The 24,283-nt window shown below is 43.2% G+C and overlaps 1 protein-coding gene across 7 annotated transcripts in view; it reads right to left on the bottom strand.

The window, feature by feature from the left end:
* Positions 1 to 24,283, bottom strand: part of TIAM1 (TIAM Rac1 associated GEF 1) — a 464,589-nt gene that overhangs the window by 161,868 nt on the left and 278,438 nt on the right. For all 7 annotated transcript variants that reach the window (XM_070367203.1, XM_070367213.1, XM_070367198.1 and 4 more), the window contains one exon: positions 9,099 to 9,276. The gene's annotated coding sequence lies outside the window, so the exon portion shown is untranslated. The remainder of the gene's footprint in view (positions 1 to 9,098; positions 9,277 to 24,283) is intronic.

The following is a 24,283-nucleotide window of genomic DNA, read 5'->3' as shown; positions in this document are numbered from 1 at the left end:
AATCTTGAAAACTGTTTAAAAGAAGAAAAGAAAAGAAAGAAAGAAAATAAATACTGCATAGCTACCATGTTCCAGAAACCAGAAATACAGCAGAGAAAAAAAGATACACATTCTCCACTCTCATGAAACTGATACTCCAAGCCAGGGAAGGGATACAATAAACAAAAAAGCAAAAGGTACAGAGGGAAACAGGAACAAATTTATTGGACCTATTACACTTTGAAACCCCCTGCAATATAATATATTCCTTCCCAATGCTCCAGAACCACTCTACAGTCCTACTCTTCAGTCTCAAAGGTTGCTTAAACTCCTACAAGCACATCTTTACGGAAATGAAATTTGTGGCAACAAGAAGGGAAAAACCTCCACTGAATGTTCCGATGAGTTCAGAGGTAACTCATACAGACACCAGATGTGAAGCTATTCCCATACTGGAATATTCTCTACCAGGTCACACATCATATGATTCTGAGAGCGAAGTTTCCAAGAAAGAGAATCATCCTTTTACTAGTAGCAAATATATTTCAAAGCAATAAGTTCACGCCCCTCTGGCTGGTACCTTTAAGAAGCAAGAAAAAAACATAGAGACTCAACTCAGTACAGGGAAAATGAAAAGATTCATGGTCCATGTGTGACCATTTATGTGATCTATATTCCTAAGAATATCATGTGCTACATTTTTACAAGTAAAATATTTTAACAAGCATCTAAAGTAAGGCTAAAAGCCATGACCAGTGTCTCAGGGTTCTTGATTTTTTAAGGGTATAGCTTTCCTGATAACTCAGTTGGTAAGGAATCCGCTTGCAATGCAGGAGACCCTGGTTCAATTCCAGGTTGGGAAGATCCCCTGGAGAAGGGAAAGGCTACCCACTCCAGTATTCTTGCCTGGGAAATCCCATGGACAGAGGAGCCTGGCTGGCTACAATCCATGGGGTCGCAAAGAGTCAGACACGACTGAGTGACTTTCACTTGAAGATACATAGATGGGGACTTCTCTGGTGCTTCAGTGGTTAAGAATCTGTCTGCTAATGCAGGGGACACAGGTTCCAGCCCTGGTCCAGGAACTAAGATTCTACATGCAGCAGGGTAACTAAGCCTGCATACCACAACTACCGAAGCATGCGTGCCTAGAGTCTGCAAGAAGAGAAGCGCACCCCCAACAGAGTAGTCCCCACTCAACGCAACTAGAGAAAGCCTGAACACAGTCTAAAGAAGACCCAGCACAGCTAAAAGAAAAAAAGAAAGATACCTGAATGTGTCTATGCATCTATATGTTTTGCCAAGGAATAATTAAAAGTTTAGAAAAAGTATTAGCCACAGTCCCATTTTAAGAATCACATAGATTTAAACTCAAAAGAGGGAAAGAATGGAGGTGACAGAAACCACGGTGTAGAAAGGCAAAGCTGTCACCCCAAATATGCTCAAATGGACCCCCCAATATGCTCGGATGGAGCCCCCCCCTTCTGCTGTATACAAAAGTTTGCAAATATAAATTGACAGACATATTCTCAACAACAAATTTCTGGTTAGGCTTGTTTCTGCCAACAGAAAACTAATCAAGTTAAAAGCCTCAGGAGCAGTTTCCTAAAGCAAATGGCCCCAGCCTTCAAGAATTACAGCGTTCCTGCATTGCTCTGATGGGTCTGTTATATTAATAGCATTTTTAGTAGCAAGATTCTTTTCAGCCAGCCAAGGTAGGAAAGAAGCCATTTTTATCTTCAGAACTAGAATTTAGAGATGAATGCCAAATCTCTTAAATCCTACCAAGAGCGATTCTCAGGGGATGATCTAAGTCGAGTCAGCAGGAAGTTTGAAGCAACTCAAGTTAGGAGAAAAATGTTCCTAGGGACTGCCGAAACACCCCTTCCTTTAAGAGCTTTCCCCCAAAGGTCAGTGCGACTCATGAAGGCCCATGTGGGGGTCAGTGGGGGACCCTGAAACAACACAAGCATGAAAAATGAAAATTGCTCACTGCATACAACAGACACAATCTCCCCTTTCAGGGATGACCCCATCCCACAGGCAACCCCCAGAACACTGGTGATTTGAGAGCCCTAATCCTCTCCACGTACAAATGGCAAATGCCATCTACTTTCACCATCTTCACATTCCCCCACTCTCTCCTACCTAACTCTTATCATTTACTTACAACAAACCAAAACAGCCTGGTTTACACTTTACATTTACACAGTCTTTATTTGTTTCTCTGAATCTGGAAGCAACTTTGGTTAGAAAGTGGCTTACACTTTTTTTTTGAAGCCTCTATCGAGAGTGCTTCCCTGATAGTTCAGAAGGTAAAAGAATCTGCCTGCAATGTGAGAGACCTGGATTGGATCACTGGGTTGGGAAGATCCCCTGGAGAAGGAAATGACAACCCACTCCAGTTATTATCCCCTGGGGAAATTCCATGGACAGAAGAGCCTGGCTGAGCTACATACAGTCTGTGGGGTTGCAAAGAGTCAGACACGTCTGAGTGATGAACACTCACACTCATAGAGACTACAAGTGTTCTATGCATGATAAGGAGTCAAAAAATGCTCATGCACTTTAGAAACAAAAGTACAAGGTAGTGATCAGTACTTAGCCAACAAAATCACCACACAGTCACTAGGAAAGAGGGGAAAGATTAAGGGGGGAGAGGACAGGCTGAAATGCAAAAACTGGGCTAGAAATGGACAAGCAGAGACTTCCCCTGGTGGTCCCGTGGTTAAGATTTCGCCTTCCAACACAGAGGGTGGGGTTTTGATCCTTGGTCATGGAGCTAGGATCCCATATGCCTCTGAAGCCAAAAAACCAAAACATAAAACAGAAGAAATATCGTAACAAATTCAAGAGTGTAAAAAACTCAATTTGTAACAACTTGAAAAGCAGAGCCTCAGAACACAGGTACATGATGGCAAGCTAGAAAATGTTACCATTTTTAAACTCATTCAACTCCCTATTGACTTCCTTAGGGAAAATATTAGTGGCCTCAAACAGCTTGCACTTGCAGAGGGTAGTTAGGGGGAGGCATATTAAACAGGAGGTGGTGGGCAAGACTGTAACACAGGGACAACTGTCTGAATTTAAACCTCAAATCTTAAACTTTCTTTCCAGTCCTCTAAGATACAGCTTCCTGGCTTCCCCAGAGCCTTTGTTCATGCTCTTTCCTTGGCCTCCAACTCTCCAGCCTTCAGGCATCTACACCTGGCTCGCTCTTTCCAGATCTTGACTCAAATGTCACCTTCTTAAAGAGATCTTTCCTAGCATCTCTATCCAAAATGACCCCTTGGAGCTCAACACTTTCCACCCCTCTTCTTTGCTTCCCCCCTACTCCTTAACATTTGTCATAACTGTCTCAAAAAATGTTTTTCATTTCCTTATTTTTTTTTTATTCTATATCTGTCCCCACTAGAACCTAATTAAGCATCAGGGAGGCAGAAAGTTAGTCTCGAGTGTTGCTATATTCTCAGTGCCTAAAACACTGCCTGAAAGGCACTAGGAGCTCAGTAGGAAAACACAGAATGAATGAATGACAAAGTTTAATCTAGAATGTAAAAAACCAAACTCACACAGCTGCAAGAGAAAAGCGATGAGGGTGTTAGCATAATGTAAACTAGAGAAAACACACACTGGCCTTAAAAATGCCAGCTCTCCTACATGACAGTGCCCAGAAAATGCACCCATTTCCAGACTGTGTGCTGTTCTCTATGTCTCCTCCACCTGCAGACTGGTGTAGGTCCCTCAGCCCAGGCCCCTGGGTTTCAGATCACCCTGATTCTGTGAGCTGAGCTGATGGTTTCGGCCTGCCCTGCTCCACTGTTCTCCCCAACCTTCAATCACCTAGGCAGAGACTCATGGCCTCGCCTTTGTCTCATTTCACTTAATTCCTACATCCCTCCTCCTTTTGGAGGTTTAAGAAAGGGGGTTGGAATTGAGAAAGTACCTCTCCTCCATGTCAGGGAGACAGCTCAGGACTGAGCAGCCTGAGATGATCCAGAGGAAAATACTGACAAAGGAGACCTAGTGACATGATGGGGAGGCGTCATTTGAAAGTAGAGGCAGTCCCAAAAAATCAAGAGATTCTTAGGGTCAGAGACCAAGGACACTAGAGAGAGGATGAATTCTCCGTTCTTCCCAACACCATGACCTTTCTCCTTAAGTCATGAGCTAAACTTTTCATAGTAACTTCCTTTAAATCCCATCAAAGAAAATACACAGCGAAAGAGTAAAAAAGTACTCCCATCAAAATAAGTGCACAGTGAAAGTACTTAAAGGAACTTTATCAATCAGTATAGGCAGCACTGTGTGCAACAGACAAGACATGGAAGCAGCCTAAAGGTGCGCTGACAGATGAATGGATAAAGATGTGGTGGACATGTGCAATGGAATACTGCTGCTGCTAAGTCACTTCAGTCGTGTCTGACTCTGTGCGACCCCGGAGACGGCAGCCCACCAGGCTCCCCTGTCCCTGGGATTCTCCAGGCAAGAACACTGGAGTGGGTTGCCATTTCCTTCTCCAATGCATGAAAGTGAAAAGTGAAAGTGAAGTCACTCAGTCGTGTCCGACCCTTAGCATGGACTGCAGCCCACCAGGCTCCTCCGTCCATGGGGTTTTCCAGGCAAGAGTACTGGAGTGGGGTGCCATTGCCTTCTCCGATATACACACTACTATACATAAAATAGATAACCAACAAGTACCTGCTGTATAATACAGGAAACTATATTGAATATTTTGATACAATCTTTAAGGGGAAAGAATCTGAAAAGTAAATAACTTTACCACTATGCTGTACACCCTAAACTAACACAATTTAATACACACACAAAAAAAGTACAGTCATTAGGGTGGTTCGTAGATACATCAGATAGGTGATTCTTTCTCAGGGACTGCTTTTATAGATTTATTAGCCTACTAAGCCTTATGTAATAAAATGATATAAAACTATTTACACACTTTGGGAAAAAGTGTCAAATCCCTGGCTTTGGTAGTTTGCGGAAATTAAGATGCAACCATTAAGAGAGGCTAGGTGAAGAGTATGCTTACTGTGTTCAATTTCATGTGGATCTATAATTATTTCAAAATAAAAAGTTAAAGCTGTCACTCACTGGGAGTTTCTGGTCAAGGGAAAATTTTGTTTAAAAGTGACAATGCTGCCAAATGAAGCTTTTTGAATCCTCTTTTTCAACAAATTATGCAATAAGAAAATAAGCACTCACGGGGCATTATCTGGCACAAGGTCATCAGGAAACAGACAGCAAACACAAAACAAGGTCCAAAGTGAGAGTCAATGGGGAAGCAGGGTGATTCACTAGGGACAGGGCTTCTGTCTTTAACAGTCGTGAACAAAACTGAAGTACTATTTATAGTACCTGGTGGCAGCCAAGATGAAGTAAGACACAGTGGCTGGTCTTTCTTCCAATGATAAAGATTTAAAACCTCTGAACCAAAGTAAAAAGCAACTACCTGAGGCTTCCAAAGAATAAGCAAAAGCAGGTAAGTTGGGGATGGGAAGAAACACAAGGTCTTCCCTGGTGCTTCAGTGGTTAAGAATCCACCTGCCAATGCAGGAAACATGGGGTCAGTACCTGCTCTGGGACAATCCCACGTGCAGAGAGGCAACGAGTAAGCCCCCACTTGTGGAAACTAGCAATGAGGACCCAGTGCAGCCAAAAATAAATAAACAAGCAATAAAACTGAAGAAGCCACTCTACCGAGAGTGGGTTTCCCATTTCAGTTTGTATTACTCTCATTTCTCTTCCAGCCTTGCATGGAGGGTGAGCACACAGTCCGTGCATGCATGCTGGGTCGCTTCAGTTGTGTCCAACTCTTGGCGGCCCCATGGACTGTAGCCCACCATGACCCCATGGACTGTAGCCCACCAGGCTCCTCTACCCATTGGATTCTCCAGACAAGAATACTGGAGTGGGTGGCCATACCCTCCTCCAGGGGATCTTCCTGACTCAGGAATCGAACTCTCACCTCTTCTGTCTCCTTAATTGGCAGGCCGGTTGTTTACCACTGGTGCCACCGGGAAGCCTGAGCACACAGCTAGCCATAACAAAAGCAGCAAAACTCACAAGATGTGCCCTGTCATTCTGGCCAAAGAAATCGAGACTGGGGATCCCTGCAAGCCAAAGAGTGAGGGCAATCTCACAGAAGACAGAGGTGGAGGAAACTAATCAGCTAATGTCATGTATAAACCTACCCAAATCCCAGCTCACTCCTCAGATGCATGTGCCTGGGACTGACCCAGAGAAAGACAGCAAAGGCTTGGCGAACTGAGCTATGACATAAACACAGCTCACCTCTCAGTCTAACTCCCAAGTGGTGCGTGTGTGGACAAGGCCACAACTTCGGAGCAAAGGCTTTGAAAACTGAACTGACATCAGACCTACCACCCACAGGAGGTCAAACAGAACTTGCCATCTGAACCTAGCCAGGTTGATTGCTTACTAAAATAGGAAAAAAAGAAAATTCAACATTCTCCAGATGATTTTAACAGGACCTAGATTCTCCCAATGTAATACTCGAAAGTGTCCACAGTGCATTCCAAAGAACCAGGAAAATCTAATCAGTTCTCAGGGGAAAAGACAATCAATAGATGCCAACCCCAAAGTGACCCAGATGTTGGAATTATCAGGCTTTTAAAGCAATTAGTATAACTGTGTTCTCTGAGTAATAGTAAACACTCCTGAAATAAATGAAAATTGTAACTCCTTGGAACATCTATGAAAGATCTCTGTGAACATCAATTATTATGTATGAGTGGAGAAGGAGAATACAAATTAAAAAGAAAGGTAAAATATTTTTAATTTGATCCATAATACAAAACTAGCTGCATTTTTTAATCATCAGATGTGAAGTTTTCTTGGTATTGCATGAGAAAACATTTGAGTTAACAGAAACTCACCCATGGTCAAGGTCTCTGGGCAGAGAGAACAAAGAAAAACACTACTATAACTACAGATTGTTCAGAGGAAAAAAGGGAGAAAGAAAGAAGATACAAGAGAAACAAAAAATAACCTCATCACTTTGCAGACTAAGGAGGTTATAATAATATTTTTATGGTTTAGGATGTCTAATTCCCTAGATGAGACCAGAAGTTCAAGCGGTACTCCAGACAGCAAAATGCCCCACCCTTTAGCTGAACAACAGGAAAGCTCCACATGATTAAAGCCCAGGCTTGTGGGTCAGCTTGCTGGGGCTTGCCCTGTTCAGAAGTAGATAATCAAAAAGATAATTATATTATTAGGGTCAATCACCTCTGGAGCAAAACTCTTATTCTCAGGAAGTAAAAACTTGTATTTGAGATGCATCTCCAAGATACTGGCTTTGAGGAGATTAAAATTCTAAAGACGTTAATATTTTACCTTCTTTCTCTCTCTCTCATAAACACACACACACACGAAGAGGGAGAGAGAGACACATAGAGAATATATAGATCTGTGTAAAAAATTTTAAAGTTAGCATCCTAGATAGAGATTATGGGGTAAGTTAATTTTCAAAAGTATACTTTGCTTTTCGTATTTTCCAAAGCAACTACACTAAAGCTATAATTCACTGTTTTGGCCATGCTGCACATGAGATCTTCATTCTCTGATCAGGGATAGAACCTGCACTCCCTTGCAGTGGAAGCACAGAGCCTTAATCGACTGCCAGGCAGGTCCCTTACCTAGAATTCAGTTATGGCAAAGAAAAAATAAACGCTTTAAGTCCCTAGGTTTCTTGGATAATTCTCAGAGAGTGAGGATGGGGACACCAGGCTGACAGCTAAAGCAAAAAAGCACCAAACCCAAACTTAAAGCAGATGACTTGAGAAAATTACCCAAGATAAAGAAGATAAGACTACCGAGCTTGGATTTAACCATCCTTTCTCGACATTCCAGCGGCGCTCTGCTTGATCTCCTCCCATTCCGTCTGTGCACGGTTATTTGTACATTGGCACACTTGTCTTTCTTTGCATGAACCCCTTATTTTATTACAAGCTCCCAGTGGCAGGGACCATGCCTTACTCATTATTATATTGGCCATCTAAGTGAACTGGAGTTTTAGTACTGCTTTTTTCAATGGGATGCTCACCTCTCAGATTGTCTATAACAAGAATATTTCAAAAATATAAAGCATTAGAGCCCACAGTGGGCACAAGATGACCCAGCTTATATTCAAGTCAAAGTTAACTATTAAAACATGGTTTCTCTTGTTGGTAAGGGTACTATAGAATATGAACATAAGGCATCTAATGATGTATACAAATTATAATTGTTAATAATAAAATTTTTCACTCCCTCCTGAGGTATTTAAGAACTTATTAAAATAAACGTAATGATTACCCTTCTATGATTTGAAAACAGACCTCTGAAATTGCAGGAGAAAGGATGAAATGTATTTATTTCAAAGTTAAATTTGAAGCAAAAATCACAAGACAACAGATTGCAAATTTAAAATTAGATTCTAGTGGGAGGGCTTGGTTTCAAGCCTGTTTTTTCCCTACTGGAGGCTGAGCCTGAAGACAGGGTAAGGGGGTTGGGGGGAGAGCGGGGGGAGGAGAGCTAAGATTAAACTGAGACAAAGTTCTGAAAGTTTTAGCTAAATCTTTACAAACCCATGAAAAGTATTTTGCCAAGTCACACACAAATACCCCTAACACAGGAGACTAAACAGGAAAGTTTTGCAACAAATAAAAGATGATCTTTGATTTAGAAAGATTATTATTTTGACTGCATTTATTTTGCTTTTTAAGAGATTATCTAAACCAGAAACAAAACATGTCATTGTTCTGAAGTAAGATTTTTGAAGCCGGGTTTACCTTTTTTAAACATAATCCCATCTAAAGATGGTAAAGCTTGGGAATAAATTTCAAAGATCCCTGAGAGCAATTCACAGAGGGAAAAATATAGGTACCTGCTTTTTCTTTTCTTTTTTTTTTAGTTTTAATGCTAATACTTTTGAATTGCTAGATGGGCATAACCTTAATCCAAAAAAGTGAGTTCAAATTCTTTTTCCCACAAGCTGCATACACCATGACAATGCCGTGGTACCTGTCTCACCACCTCTGAAGCATTACGTTTAATTCATGGAGGTATACACAGGCTCAAGCACACATTCACAAACTTACCTTACAAGGCAACAACGGTTCCCAGCCCAACTTGCCCCAAGAGCACTGTGGCATTTAGATATGGAGCCTGGTGATGATGTCAGGATGAACACTGACGGTGGCTAGGAAGTGTCTCAGCACCTGCCCCTGGAGCTGGCCATCACAGTCTCATCTGCGTCTATGCAGCTATGCCAAAAACCTGGAGAGGGCAGAAAAAAGAAAGCCACTATTCAGCCAGAACACAGGACACAGGAATTTTCCATCAAACCTATTTACATAAATTCTCCAACATCCATTTCATGTGAAATAGCACACCCCAGACCAAACAATGCAACATTCAGCTACAGGTCTAAAATGACAGGCATAAATCCATAAGTATAAGCATGATTACGTTTACAGTAATAAATCGCTCTACAAACTCAGTCATATTTTATCCTTTTATTTTGTCTCTACAGATGAAAGTATCAGGTAACAGAAATCAATTTCAGTAGCATGATCTCATGGTTCCCTCTTCTTTTTAAAGTGTTATTGGCATACACGTGCTTTACAATGTTGTGTTAGTCTCTGCTGTAGAGCCATGATCAAAACCATACACAAACAGTAAATGCTGGAGAAGGCGTGGAGAAAAGGGGTGTTGGTGGGTAGAAATGCAGACTGGGGCAGCCACTGTGGAGAACTGCATGGAGGGTCTTTAAAAAACTAAAACCAGAACTACCGTACGACCCAGCAATCCCACTCCTGGGCATAGGCTTGGAGAAAACCCTAATTCCAAAAGGTACCTGCACCCCTACACTCATGATCCCCTTTGAATCTTTCAAACATCTCAACAAACAGAAATGAGTGACAAGAAACCAGGGAGTCTCAGTTACTCTCAAAGCAGAGCTATAGCTATCACAGAAGTTGAAGAAGATGCTAAAAGACAGTAAAACAAAAGACCAAATTCAATGATAGACCTTCTCATCATATACATGGGGTACTGCTGAGAATTCGTGCTCACGAACTCTCATGTTTTCAAAATAAGCTCCATGAACAGGCATTGTGAGCGGTCTTTGTTTTCTAAAACCTGGCTTCTGGTGAGACTGGAGATGCTAAGACAGGAGAGGGGCTTCTAATGGCTCAGTGGTAAAGTATCCGCCTGCCAATGCAGGAGATGCAGGTTCAATCCTTGGGTTGGGAAGATCTCCTGGAGAAGCAAATGGCAACCCACTCCAGTATTCTTGCCTAGAAAATTCCATGAACAGAGAAGCCTGATGAACTACATTCCATGGTGTCGCAAAAGAGTCAGACACAACTTAGTTGACTAAACTACAAGACAGGAGAAAGCCCCAAGGGCTTCCTGGGGGTGGCTGCCTCTTATTCCTCTCCTACAGATCATTCCTGTGGGGCTGCCCACGACTAGCACCTATAACTGGTAGCCTCATTAAGGTAGAACTCAAGATGACAAACAGCTTGCAGAGAAACACACAGAAAATTGCCTACTGTTGTGGAAGGTGGTCACATCAAGACAGTAAATAAATAAATATCCATATCCATAGAAGATAGCATAGTAAGTGAAGTTCCTGTTCACCCTATCTTGGAAAATATGCTACTTTGCTGTGAACCTGGTGAATCACACTTGCCAGGAGAGGAACACGAGTTCTTAGCAATACGCCATTATTACCCTCCAGTTCATGTCCTTGCCATAATTCCCCCGCTGCTGTCCTGTTCCCTCTCTTTTCCCAGGCATCCTCCTTAAGCTGCTCTCTACAAAGTTTTACATTTTCAAAGCAGTTCCTGAATTGCTTAGGAACTGGCAGAAATTAATAAGCAACAGCCCATTTATATTGAAATGGACTCATTACGGTGCCAGCTGCCAATAATTTGCAAGGGCTGGATTCTTGCTGGCAAACCAGGCCTGCAGGCGGCTGTCCTCCACCTGCACATGGAGGCTGATAATGCATTTTTTATACTTGAAAAAAGAGAAAGTACATATTCTGCTACCAGAACTGAAATGTTTCTCTATTATAGTCTTCTATTCCCTGAGCAGAAAAACGCTATGGGGAAGAAAGTAAAAGTTATCAGGCATTGTTTAAAAAATATGTAGGAAGACAAAACCCAGTCTATCTGGGATCTGGGATCCTTTTTTCTCCCCCTGATTCTGATGGAAAAAGTATTTTAACCTGTGACCCATAGAACTGACCCCATGATATAAACAGATGAAGAGAACATATTTGCTCTTTGTGATCAGCAAATATGCTAAGATTGCAACGAGTCACCAAGGATTCAATCTGTATCAAGTACTCACAGTGGATGGATTAACTCCACCATAGCCTTGTGAATATACACCACAACAACCTGAGAACCATCAGGATTCGGGTTTTCTTTAAGAGCCGCAAAGAATCCACCCTCAACAGGAGGTAGTCAGGCTTCCTGGGTGGCTCAGTGGTAAAGAATCTGCCTGCCAATGCAGGAGACACAGGTTTGAGCCCAGGTCTGGGAAGATTCCACATGCCATGGAGCAACTGAGCCAGTGCGTCACAATTACCGAGCCCACGAGCCACAACTACTGAAGCCTGCACGCCCGAGAACCTATGCTCCACCATAAGAGAAACCACCGCAAGGAGAAACCCGCACACCGCAAGGAGGAAGGAGCCCCTGCTCACCGCAACCAGGGAAAAGCCCGCACGGCACCAAAGACCCAGCACAGCCAAAAGCAAATAAACAAGCAAGCGGCAGGTAAACAGCTAACTCAGTGATGGGAGTTTGAGCCTGGAGTCCCACTGCATGCATCAATCAGGTCAAAACTCAGCTTTGTCACTTACTTGCAAGGTGATTTGCGGCAAACACTAATTATCAGTTTACCCCTCTACAAATAGGGACAAGAATTCCTAAACCATTCTATTGAAATAAGCATTAAATGACACCATCTATGTGACATGATTATTTCAGTGCCGACTCCTTGGTCAGTTCTCAGTAAAAATACTGCATTCTTTTCACTGTTATGCAACATCTGTAAACCATAAGGAAGATGCTACAAGAAAGGCCACTATTAAGGGAAATTCCCTGAAACATGGTACCTAACTCACTGAACTGGGTCTACAGTCTAAGTTGGATGAAACCGATTGCCTCAAATGTGTCATGAGACCAAAGGGGAACTCATTAACCCAGCTGGAAGATGTGATTGACTCAATTCGCCACAGTGCACGCATACATGCAAACCACGCTGACAAAATCTGGCAGAACCAGTTGGACAGCTTGCATTACATTAAGATGACCCCCAGTGAAGTAAACGATAAATGTGCCAAGTTTTACAGTCTCATTCTGATTCATCTCAACTCATAAAGTCAATTTCTGCATCAGGTGTCAAATAACCAGTTTTCACAGGGAAGTGTCTGTGCTGGAGAAGGGGAGGGAATTACCAAGCTAATCCCAGGCTTCAAATAGCTCAAAAATAGACAGGGTCAGAAGTTTCATCACTCCAACCCGAGATGAAATATGACAATGTCAGAAATACAGTGTTCATGGCAGCTAATCCATGGCTTTCCCTAAAATGTCTGCCACACCAGAACTTTCTTTTTCACCTCAGAAAACACTCATGAGAGGCATCCTGTCACTTTTAAGTCCTTGCAAGTTCCAGGAATCAAAGTACACAGAGAAAAGGATATTGTACTTGCCATCAAAATACCCACATCTACACCCCTAGCTCTATTACTTACTAACTTATGTGATCTTGGGCAAGCAAACTACCCATTCCAAAACTTAATAGGAAAAAGAAGGATGTGTAAAACTATCTGCTTTACTTAACATCTACCTGAAAAGGTTGTTTTAAAACAGAAATTAGAGATTCAACATGAAACACTATAAAAGACTACAGAAGTACATTCATTCTTACTCTGTTCATCATGAATAAGTGTCCCCAAAGTGTTTCATAATTACTAAATGCATGAGAATCAGAACATTTCCCTTCACCCTGAAACATAAAGTGGGAAGGGACTAGTAGTTTTGGGTCAAAATCCTAAACGAATCAGAAGTCCTGAATATTTTTTATGTGCAATAAGCACCAAAAGAATGTAGATTTTAATATTCACATTTAGTCCAAAAATCAGCCTGGGGTGACTAGATGGACAGATGAATCTAGGACCCTGAAAATTTTTTATTGGTTCAGAAATAGTTAAAGAAAATTCATCAGTCATTTTGTTTGCTGACTTTTTTAAACTATTATTATGTTAGAGAAAGGACTTAGCAGTGACTTCCAAAGACGCATGATCTAAAATCGAATAGGAGAAACTATCATTGGAAAAATAAAAAGGACCCAAACATTAAGACAAAGTGCAAGGGAACAGAATAAAGGGTAATAAATTTACCTGGGTATCAATTTACCCAGCGGGCTCAACTGGACTGTAAAGTTTTGGTAACAGCCAATCAGATGGGGAAAACAGAGTAGTTGTAAGACTCACAAGGTCCTAATCAAGAATTCAGAAAAAGCACAAACATTCTAGGTGCTAAGATCAGACAGGAACTTCCACCAGTGGTCCTTTGAGACCACTGTGATACAAGGAGCCATGGGTTTCGGTTTTTGGTTTTGGCTGTGCTGGGTCTTCACTGCAGTGCGTGGGCTTTCTCCAGTTGCAGCACATGGGGGCTTCTCCCAAGCTGCAGTGCACAGGCTTCTGTTGCTCTAGAGAGCGCAGGCTCAGAGTTCTGGCCCGTGGGCTCAGGTGCCCCCACACCGTGTGGGATCTTAATTCCCCAACCAGGGATCGAACCCTCGTCCCCTGCGTTGGAAGGCAGATTCTTAATCACTGGACCACCAGGGAAGTCCCTGAGTCATATTTTTAGAACCACATCCTTTCAAAGACAAACTTCATATGACTGTTTCTTGTCTTGATAATTGATTCAAGGAAAAGAAAAAAAAAATCACAGTTCAGGGACAGAAAGGCTGAAGAGGTATGATCCTGCTGAGATGCAACGGCTGCTTACCAGGAAAATCTCTTAGGATGCACGCTTGCTCTCCACAGTACTGGGCTGAGGAGGGGAATCTCGAGTGAGATGGGGCCCCGTGCCCAAATGTGGCTGGTTCCTACTGCCACCTGGCCACCCCTCACCTGGCATAAAGGGACGGTTCCATCGGGGTGAGCTTGTCTGGCTTGTGTGAACACTGAGACTGCGACAAGCACTCCTGAACAGAGAAGAGGAACCCGCCTTCCCTATCAGGTCCACCATGTGACTACTGGGGGCCCTGGAGCAGGACCAAGATTCTCCATGAAGAACTAATCCCTCCACACAGATGGGGGCTTCCCAGGTGACACAGTGGTAAAGAATCCGCCTGCCAACGCAGACCAGGGTTCGATCCCTGGGTCAGGAAGATCCCCTGTAGCAGGAAATGGCCACCCCCTCAGTATTCTTGCCTAGAGAATTCCACGGACAGAGGAGCCTGGTGGGCTACAGTCCATGGGGTCACCAAGAGTCAGACACAGCTGAGCACACGTCTCCCCCCTCATCTCAACAGAGATGAATGAATCATGACAGGGTTTCCAAATTCCTCCTCCCTAAAGCTTGGATGAAATGGTTTTAGCCCAACCATGTTTTCCAAGGCGAGTAAAAAATAGACATCCAAATCAGCCAAACAAAATTCCTGAAAGTTCCCCTATCCAAAGACTGCCCTGATTTTGAGCAACTTCTCAGTATATCCAAATGCATCCCAAGGTAACTGCGAAAAAACATGTTCATAGAACTGATATTCTTAAGCCAGCTAAGTCAGTTGGGAAATTTCCCCTGAAATGATAACTTTAATTTTAGAACAGTGATTCTTTGGCAATACTTAACCAACAGGTTCAGCTGGAATAGACACGACTGTGGTTTCCTAGGAGTCAAGGCAGTGTACTGCAAAGTGAAGTAATATATTCTCCCCCGGCTCGGGGAGATCTACTATTTATGGAATGCTTACTATCTGGCTGGCACCATGTAAGTGACTTTAGACCAAAATACTACTCTCTAAGTTTCCCTTGGTTCTTGGTATTTATCATCTTGCGACTATACTTGGACACGGACAAGTGCCAATGAGTACAACTCAACTCCAGCATTGCATCACCCACTACGAAGTGTTTGGAAACCACCAGTCCCAAAGGGCAGAGTTACACAGCTGGTCATCAGATCTTTCCAAACGCCCCCACACAGCCTGGCTCTGAAAGGGGCTCCAGTGAAGTCCCAGCTTACTGAAATGGATCAGCTTTTTCAGGACAGACCCCAAGAATCATGTAAATTTTCAAGATTCTAAGCAGCATCATTCCTACTCTGAAGCCATGAAGCTACTGAACCCTTGAGAATTCCACCCAACATTCCAAGAGGAGTGACCACAGGACTTAAGAGGCTCAACTCTGGGCTCCCGGCTCAATTTCAAGTCTGAGTCACGTCAAAAAAGCACACCCATGTCATTGTAAGAGAGCACGGAAAAAACTGATCTCAAAAGGAAATGGGAATGGAGCTGCCTGACTGCAGCTAACTTCTACTGCTGAAATCCTTCTTTCACGACTTCACCATATCATGGCTTAAGAGCTCCTAGTGAGAGGAGGTCATCCCATAGAAGACAGTGAGAGGGGATGGTACTCTATTGAAACTGCTTCTGTAACTCCTGCGAAATGTATCAGACTGTTTCACCTTTAAACTGCACTCCCCAACAATCTTCTTGAAAATACACCAATGCCTGAGTTTAGAAGAGACTGCAACCTACAATCGCATCATCCAACAACATCTTTTCCACTCAGCAGACATGAGCCCCATATCCCCATCAGCCTCTCCAGGCACATTTCCTGAGACCCCCACACAGAGTGGGGGAGGGCAGCTACTCTTTCACCATCCAAGACGGAAGCTCAAGGGGAGAGAGTCTGGTTTTCGAGGCAAAAGTTGAACCTTGAACAGAGACAGGGGTGTCTCCATCTTACAGGACATGGCCGTGGCCTTGAGTGAGCCCTGCAGAGGAAAGGCACCACAAGAGAAAGGATGGTGGCACCCAGCAGTGGCTGCCTGCCTCCAAAGACCCTTCCCCAGGCTCATCCAAGAGGACCCAAATGTAGGAAAACTGCCATTTCCGTGATGCTCTCCAGCCCCCAACAACCTGGCCTCTCCCTTCACCTGTTCTCCAGCAGCCAAGAAGGAAGTCTTTCAGACCAAAAGACAGTCAGGGCGTTAAGCAGTCCTTTTTCTCTTCATCATGAAGCAGAGCGGGACCCTATCATCCCGGCAATTTCAACCCTTCACCACCACACAAGCCACCGCTGTGCGCCCGGGAGCTGCCTTTCCCACTAAGAATGGGAGGATCACTCTGTGAATCAGACAAGAGCTCCCTGGACTGAGGCCACGCATGCAGGTGGCTGGTGTGGCAACTCTGCCTGCCAGCAAGGAGGGCTGGGACCGTCTTTGTCAGAGGACAGGGGAGAGGCCACCAGGCTGGGGTGCATCTGATTCGTGCTGCTGATCCCTGGCACTCTGAGCCTAAAGGGCCCCCAGAAGGCATCGTGCCCTCTCCCCACCTCTCTATCCATCCCCCAGATGGATGCCTGCTCCATAGTCCTTGGGTTCTGTTCCTGCCACTGTGGGATCTGTGTTGGCGGAAGATGTATTCAAGATGGCAAGATTCTCCAGGAGAAAAGGTTACAGAGAGAACTGGTAGACTGGATGCTACGGAGGGAGAGGAAGGAAGAACAGCTAGAAACGATAAGTTTGTGCACACATTTGCTTCTTTGATAGCAAGTGGATTTAATAAAAGTCAAGGAGCAAGTATGACAGCTGGAAAACAGAGCTGCTGGACATAAAAAAGGAAGCTGTAATGGGGTCCCCTGCAAGACTGTTGCTAGGGGGACACCAGGAACTTCAATTTCAGTATGTGTTTAGGTGGGAAGATAAGATCTGCAGGGAGGCGGGGGGTGGGGGGTGGCCTGGATAACTGCTTTATAGTGTGGTGTTACTTTTTGCTGTATGACAAAGTGAATCAGCTCTGTGTTTACATACACTCCCTCCCTCAAGGGCCTCCCTCCCACCCCCACCCCACCTTCCTACCCATCTAGGTCATCACAGAACACCCAGCTGAGCTCCCCTTGCTTTATAGCAGGTTCCCATCAGCTATCTATTCCACACAACAGTTCAGTTTAGTACAGCCGCTCAGTCGTGTCCGAATCACAGGGTAGTGCATATATGTCAATACTGATCTCCCCATTCATCCCACCCTCCCCTCCCCCATTGTATCCATGTGGTACAGATGAACCTATTTGCTGGGCAGGAAGAGAAATGCAGACATAAAGAAGACGCATGGGAGGACAGGATTTAATCAAGTTGCAATCTTCCTCTGAAAGAATCATCCGCTTGAAAGTCAAATAAAATAATGTTTACAAAAATGTTAAAGAAATTCCTCCCAAAGATTTTCAAAACTGGGATGATTCTCTACCTGTAAGTCCTCATCTTTTCAAAGAAAAGAGACTAAGTCTCAGTCATAAGACAGAAAGACAACACACAGTTCCCAAGTCAATCCCCGAGTACTTCACCCAAAACACTCCTTTACGCTCTCCTCATTTTATAATGAAAAACATCTTTTAAAGTGACCTCAGTTTTATATTTTCAAATCAATTCAAATTGTTTTCCAGTTAGGCATTCAAGACTACAGCTCTAACAGGAAAAACACAAGTCCTTATGTCGCTGACTCTACCAAATACATTTTTCATGTTGAATGTCTCTGAAGTTGACTATATCTTACAATCGCAAAGGTGTGATGAAAATTAGCACCATTTTCTTTCTTGGTTGGTGGCATGTAAGTGTGGTTTGTCTTAGAATGGTTAGCAAGTCATGAAAGAGGGGATATAAAAACAGATTTTTAAATAGATAGTCGTAACTGCTTGGTGAATTATTGGGGTACAGCAGAGTGTCTACATAAGAACCTATTGATTGTTAACAATTCAGTTCAACTCAACTATTATTTACTGAGCACCCACTTTATGTTTGGGATAAGGAAACCAGACAGTTCTTTATATCCCCACAACCTAAGAAAATGGTGGACACTTTTCCACTCTGACATAGGATTGTAAAGGCTAATCAGACCTTATTAATAGTGAATGACAGGGGAGGGGATGAATCAGAAATTTGGGATTAACAGATACACTCCACTATATATAAAATAAACGAGAACCTACTGCATAGCACAGGTAACTATATTCAATGTCTTGTAATAGCCTATGATTGAAAACAATCCGAAAAAGAGAGAGTGTGTGTGTAACTGAGTCAATGTGCTCTGCGCCTGAAACACTGGAAATCAACTGTGTGCTCTGCTCAGGCGTGTCCCACACTTTGCGACCCCATGCACTATAGGCCACCAGGCTCCTCTGTCCATGGGATTTTCCCAGCAAGAATACTGGAACGGGTTGCCGTTTCCTCCTCCATATAAATCAACTATATGTCAATGTAAAAAATAAATAATTTTTAAAGATAGCGAATGATGGAAAGAAACAGACAAATTCTACGAGGGGAGCTATGGGTCCAATCTGGTTCTGAAAGGTTCATTGGATTTGGCTTGGCTTGTGAGGACAGGAGGAAATGAACAGGGATAGGAGAGAGCTTGCAAAAAAAGGGCAGAACATTCCGGGAAAAGAGCAAAGACTCACGCATGAAAGCATTAATCCAACATTGTACAGAAGTACATGGACAAGAGCTGGAGGTGATGGGGCTTTTAGAAAGATAGGTTGGGGTTATGGATGCAACACAGAGAAATTAGATGTTATTAAGTGTAATGAAGTCTGTGATAGGATTTGATTAGGTGAGTTACATGATCAAATATGTTCTCCCCCAACCCCTCCCTACCCTCTGGGGTAACATGAAAGAGAAGGTGGAGGCTTGTTGCAACCAAGGCATCAGGCAGTGCCTGGAGGAAATAAGGAGTTGTTGTTCAGTCCCTAAATCACGTCTGACTCTTTGTGACCCCATGGACTGCAACACGCCAAGCTTCCCTATCCTTCACCATCTCCCAGAATTTGTTCAGATTCATGTCCATTGAATCAGTGATGCTATGTAACCATCTCATCCTTTGTCATCCCCTTCCCCTTCTGCCTTCAATCTAATCTAGCCTCAGGGTCTTTTCTAATGAGTCCGTTCTTCGCATCAGGTGGCCAAAATATTGGGGCTTTAGCATCAGTCCTTCCAATGAATACTCAGGGTTTATTTCCTTTAGGGTGGACAGGTGAGCCTTGGGATAAGAAATAAGGCTGTTCCGTATCCCATTGTTCAGTCACTCTGTGCTATGAATGGAGTCACTAGGACTTGGTGACCACACATATACCTGTAAGAAATAAGAAGGGAAGGAGGAAAAGAAGGAAGAGACACTCCTGGCATTTCTGGTCTAGTAACTGACAAAAGAGAAGGTGACAATAACACCTTCCACTGTGAGAACAACGGAGCATCCAATTCAAAAGCTGCACACTTGAGAGGCTGAAAGTCCCTGCCAGCGGTCCCACTGGAGGTCTCAAGCCAAAGGAACCAAGTTTGGAACACACCAACTCAGCCATAAAAGAAAGTAAGAAAAATATCCTCCCAAAATGCTTAGATCAGGAAGGATACCAAAACAGAGACGCAAACATTGGCCAATACTACACTCAAAGACCTTAAAATCAACAACAACAACCAAAAAAACCCCACATATCTCATAACCTATGAGAGGCAACAGGTTAAAACACTATCTCACTACACTTTTATTGACCAAGCCAGGATCTGTAATAATAAATGGATTCAATACCATAGACAACTTCACACAAAAGTAAAAGCTTGATGCTTCAGGTTTGGTACCACAGAATTAAAATGTAAATCAGGTTTGAGTGCAGCCCCCAAAACTCCCTAGGGCTGCAGGAACACCCATTATGCTCCTTACTCACACCTTGGGATTGGGGTTATAGTTTAAATAAGATCACTGACTGCAAGGCTGATGTTCCAAAACTGTACAAACCACAGTGGAATGTGCCTGGACTGTATAAATAAGTGTGGCTGAGCACCACTTCCAAGAAAGGTAGCATTTAAGCATCCCATCACCTTTCTGTGAGTGAGTGAAATGAGAAGCTGACAGCTATGAACATCAGGTAGATTTCAGGTGAGGCTCCAAGTTAGTTATGCTCTGCTAGAGACCATGATAAAGATGGTACAAGTAGGGCACATGGCAGAGGGGACAGAGAGATGGCAGGAAAAACAGACGCTAATCTGTTGTTGTTGTTCAGGCACTAAGTCATGTCCGTTTTTTTGAGACCCCATGGACTGCAGCACGCCAGGCTTCCCTATCCTTCACTGTCTCCCAGAGTTTGCTCAAACTCATATACACTGAATTGGTGATGCCATCTAACCATCCCATCCTCTGTCACCCCTTCTCCTCCTGCCTTCAACCTTTCCCAGCATCAAATTCTGTTCCGATGAGTCAGCTCTTTGCATCAGGTGGCCAAAGTGCTGGAGCTTCAGCTTCAGCATCAGTCCTTCCTTAACTATGGGGCCACTGACTTTGGAATTCAATCCGACTTTACTAAGAGGATCATTCAGAAGTTTTTATGGTCCCTACACTTAAAAAGAACTGCACGAGTCTTTAAGTTGCTTAAGTCAAAATCCATAAATATCCTAATGGGAACCATCAAGAGACTTTCTCTGCTGGGCATTCCTTTTACAGCAAATAGGTGATTCAATTAAGGCAAAAAGTACCACTGAGATAAACTCCAGAAATTCAAGATGGAAAACAAATCCTTACTTTTTTTTTTTTTTTAAGATTTACTTATTAGTTTATTTTTTGGCTATGGTGGCTCTTCATGGCTGCATGCAGGCTTTCTCTAGTCTTGAGAAGGGAGGGCTACTCTCCAGTTTTAGTCTGTGGGCTTCTCATTGCAGTGGTTTCTACCCCACTCCAGTACTCTTGCCTGGAAAATCCCATGGATGGAAGAACCTGGTGGGCTACCGTCCATGGGGTCGCTAAGAGTCGGACACAACTGAACGACTTCACTTTCCCTTTTCACTTTCATTCATCGGAGAAGGAAACGGCAACCCACTCTGGTGTTCTTGCCTGGAGAATCCCAGGGATCGGGGAGCCTGGTGGGCTGTCGTCTGTGGGGTTGCACAGAGTTGTACATGACTGACTTAGCAGCAGTAGCAGCAGCAGCAGCTCTAGGGCTTGAGGGCTTCAGCAGCTGTGGCTCGTGGGCTCTAGAGCATTGGCTCAGTAGTTGTGATACAAAGGCTTAGTTGCCCTGCAGCAAGTGGGACCTTCCCAGACCAGGGACGGAACCTACGTCCCTTGCATCGCAAGGCGGATTCTTAGCCACTGGACAAGCAGGGAAGCCCCCTAATTCTGACTTTAAAGGCTGACTCAAGATCGTTTTGGCTGAATAATGCCTAATATTCATTGCAGCCAAATAACAAATTGGAAGAGAAATAAAAAGCAGCCAAAGTCATTGTACACTGGATTTTTGAAAGCAGAAGAAAAAGAATTAAACAAAGCATATACGCCCCTCCCTGAAGTCATAAGAGGATAATCAACCTCTTTCAACATAAAGACAGTTCCTGGGAGGTCATGAGAACATTTCTAAAACAATGATACATCAAAGTCCCCAGAAAAACCGATACACCCAATCACAAAGTAAATCTGTTCCCTGTATGACAGCAACCAGCTTAAAAAGCTTGACACTCACTGCCAAGTAATATCTATGAGACCACACACAAGGCGAGTGAAACACACACCAGGCCGTGCCTTCTACGAATGAGGACGCTCCTATCCAGGGCACTAATGTGCAAAAGGTTTAATGGGAATCCTCATTCAATGAAACCATCCCAACCATGCCCACCCAAAACAGAGTTCAGTGTGTGTCGTCACTTATTTAATCAATGTATAAATTACATGTATGTGCTCTTGTGCAAATACATTATGCACATTTTAAATTTCTGTGTATGTTTATAATTTTCCTCATTTATTTGAACTGAACAGAAGGACACAGAAATTTAAATGCATAACAGAGAAATCCTGAAATTCCCTTCCTCTGCCCTCATGAAATCATCTTGCACATATACCCAGTATTAAAGACCACTGTTCTAGGACAGGGAAAGCTGATCTGGAAACTAAGAAAAAATAAGGAAAGACAGTGGAAAATGCAGAGGGATGCCTGCTTAACTTTACTGACATCTCAGTCTTACTGTGAAGCAGTAGTATAGCAATATCAAAACCTTCCAGAATCTTCAAGAAGGGAATGCAACCATTCAGAAGACCAAGGCAGTAGACACATATGGAAAACTGATGCCTGCTCTGAAATTGTCTGCTGACAGCACCAGCTCTAGAGGATCCATTAAATTGTATTTTTGCAATCAAGACAGTTAACAATATCCCTTCACCAGTCATCAATAAAATTCACCAGTCATCAATAAAACAATGTCATGTGCAGAAAAAGAGAATGATATAAAAAGGAAGGTCTCATTTTTGCAACTTCCTCATCCCCAATCCCTGGAAGACAATATAACGATGGGCCAAGAAACAGTAAGCAAAAACACATTGGCAACCATCACTGCATTGTTCAGTGTGGGTAATCTCAGACACAGCCAGGATAAGTAGCCAAGAAATTTCAGTTATATAGTTTGGAAGAATAAAGGCTAGCAATAACACATGCAAAGGAAAATTATTTTTAAAAAGGTTTTTGTGAGTCTGTTTCTATTTTGTAAATAAATTCATATGTATCACTTCTTTTTAGATTCTGCACAAAAGGGAAGTCATATGATACTTCTTCTCTGTCTGACACACTTCACTCAGTATAACAATCTCTAGGTCCATTCATGTTGCTGCAATTGGCATCGTTTCATTCTTTTGAATGGCTGAGTAATATTCCTTTGTATATCGAAGGTATGGTTGCCATGGGGAGAAGGGATACATGTACTGGCAGTTGCAGATCAACAGGCAGACACTGCTATATTTGAATGGATAACCAACAAGGCCCTACTATACAGCACAGGGAACTCTGCTCAGTGTTATGTGGCATCCTGGATTGGAGAGGAGTTTGGGGGAGAATGGATACGTGTATATGCATGGCTGAGTCCCTGTGCTGTCCATCTGAAACTATCACAACATTGTTAATCTGTTGTACTCCATTATAAAGAATTTTAAAAAGAAATGAATAAATTAATTTCTGAAAATATTTTTAAACAAAATTTTCATCCTGAAGTGGGAAATGAAGCTTTCCTCTTCTGAGAGAAATTCTCTCTCTCTCTAGCTTTCAATCCAAGTAACAAAAAGAGTTTTCACTGGGGGCCGTTCATCAGCATTTGACCTTGCTAATTTCTTCCCCTAAAATTAAAAAAAAAAACAAAAACCATGCTCCCTCCCCGTGGATTCCCTTATATAGTTCTGACATGCCCTCCTCACCCCAACTGTAGTTTCTGCCCTCAGCCTTCTACCTAACTCTCCAGACCGAGTACTTTCCTCTTTAACAGACTTATTTACTTCCTTCCACACTGTCGTCTACCTTAATCTCCATCTTCAGTACAAATCCCTCTTCCTAAGCCCCTCTGGACACCTCCATAGGGTGAGCTCAAATCTGACATACCACGTAGGGTCAAAACTTTCCACACTTATGATCCCTCCCAAAAGGCAGCGAGATTTATAAAAGTAACAGAGTTGAGATGCAGTCAGAACTAGCCTTCATCTGCTCATTAATGTCCCCATGACGTTGAATGAAACAATAAACATCCCCATGGACCACCTTCTCCATCTGCAAAATAGGAAATCTGCCTTGTAGGTCTGTGCTGGGGACGAAATGAGGCAATGTGTGAGAAGACATCCTTCTGTCATATTTACTTGGGCTTCCCTTGTGGCTCAGCTGGTAAAGAATCTGCCTGCAATGTGGGAGACCTGGGTTCGATTCCTGGGTTGGGAAATCCCATGGAGAAGGGAAAGGCTACCTACTCCAGTATTCTGGCCTGAAGAATTTCAAGGACTGTATTCCATGGAGTTCCATGGGGTTGCAAAGAGTCGGATACGAGTTGTATTTACTTAGGGCTTCATAAATGTTCATCTCTGGACTTGCCTGGTTGCACAGTGAATAAGAATCCACCTGCCAATGCAGGGGACATGGGTTCGATCCCTGGTCCAGGAAGATTCCACATGCCATGGAGCAAGTAAGCCCGTGAGCCACAGCTACTGAGCCTGTGTGCCCAAGGGCCACACACTGCTAATACTGAGCCCG

The sequence above is a fragment of the Bos mutus genome, chromosome 1 (assembly GCF_027580195.1).
Source record: "Bos mutus isolate GX-2022 chromosome 1, NWIPB_WYAK_1.1, whole genome shotgun sequence".
In the NCBI taxonomy this organism is placed as follows: domain Eukaryota; kingdom Metazoa; phylum Chordata; class Mammalia; order Artiodactyla; family Bovidae; genus Bos; species Bos mutus.
Note: the sequence above shows the minus strand (reverse complement) of the source record. Positions and strands in the feature narration are given on the sequence as shown.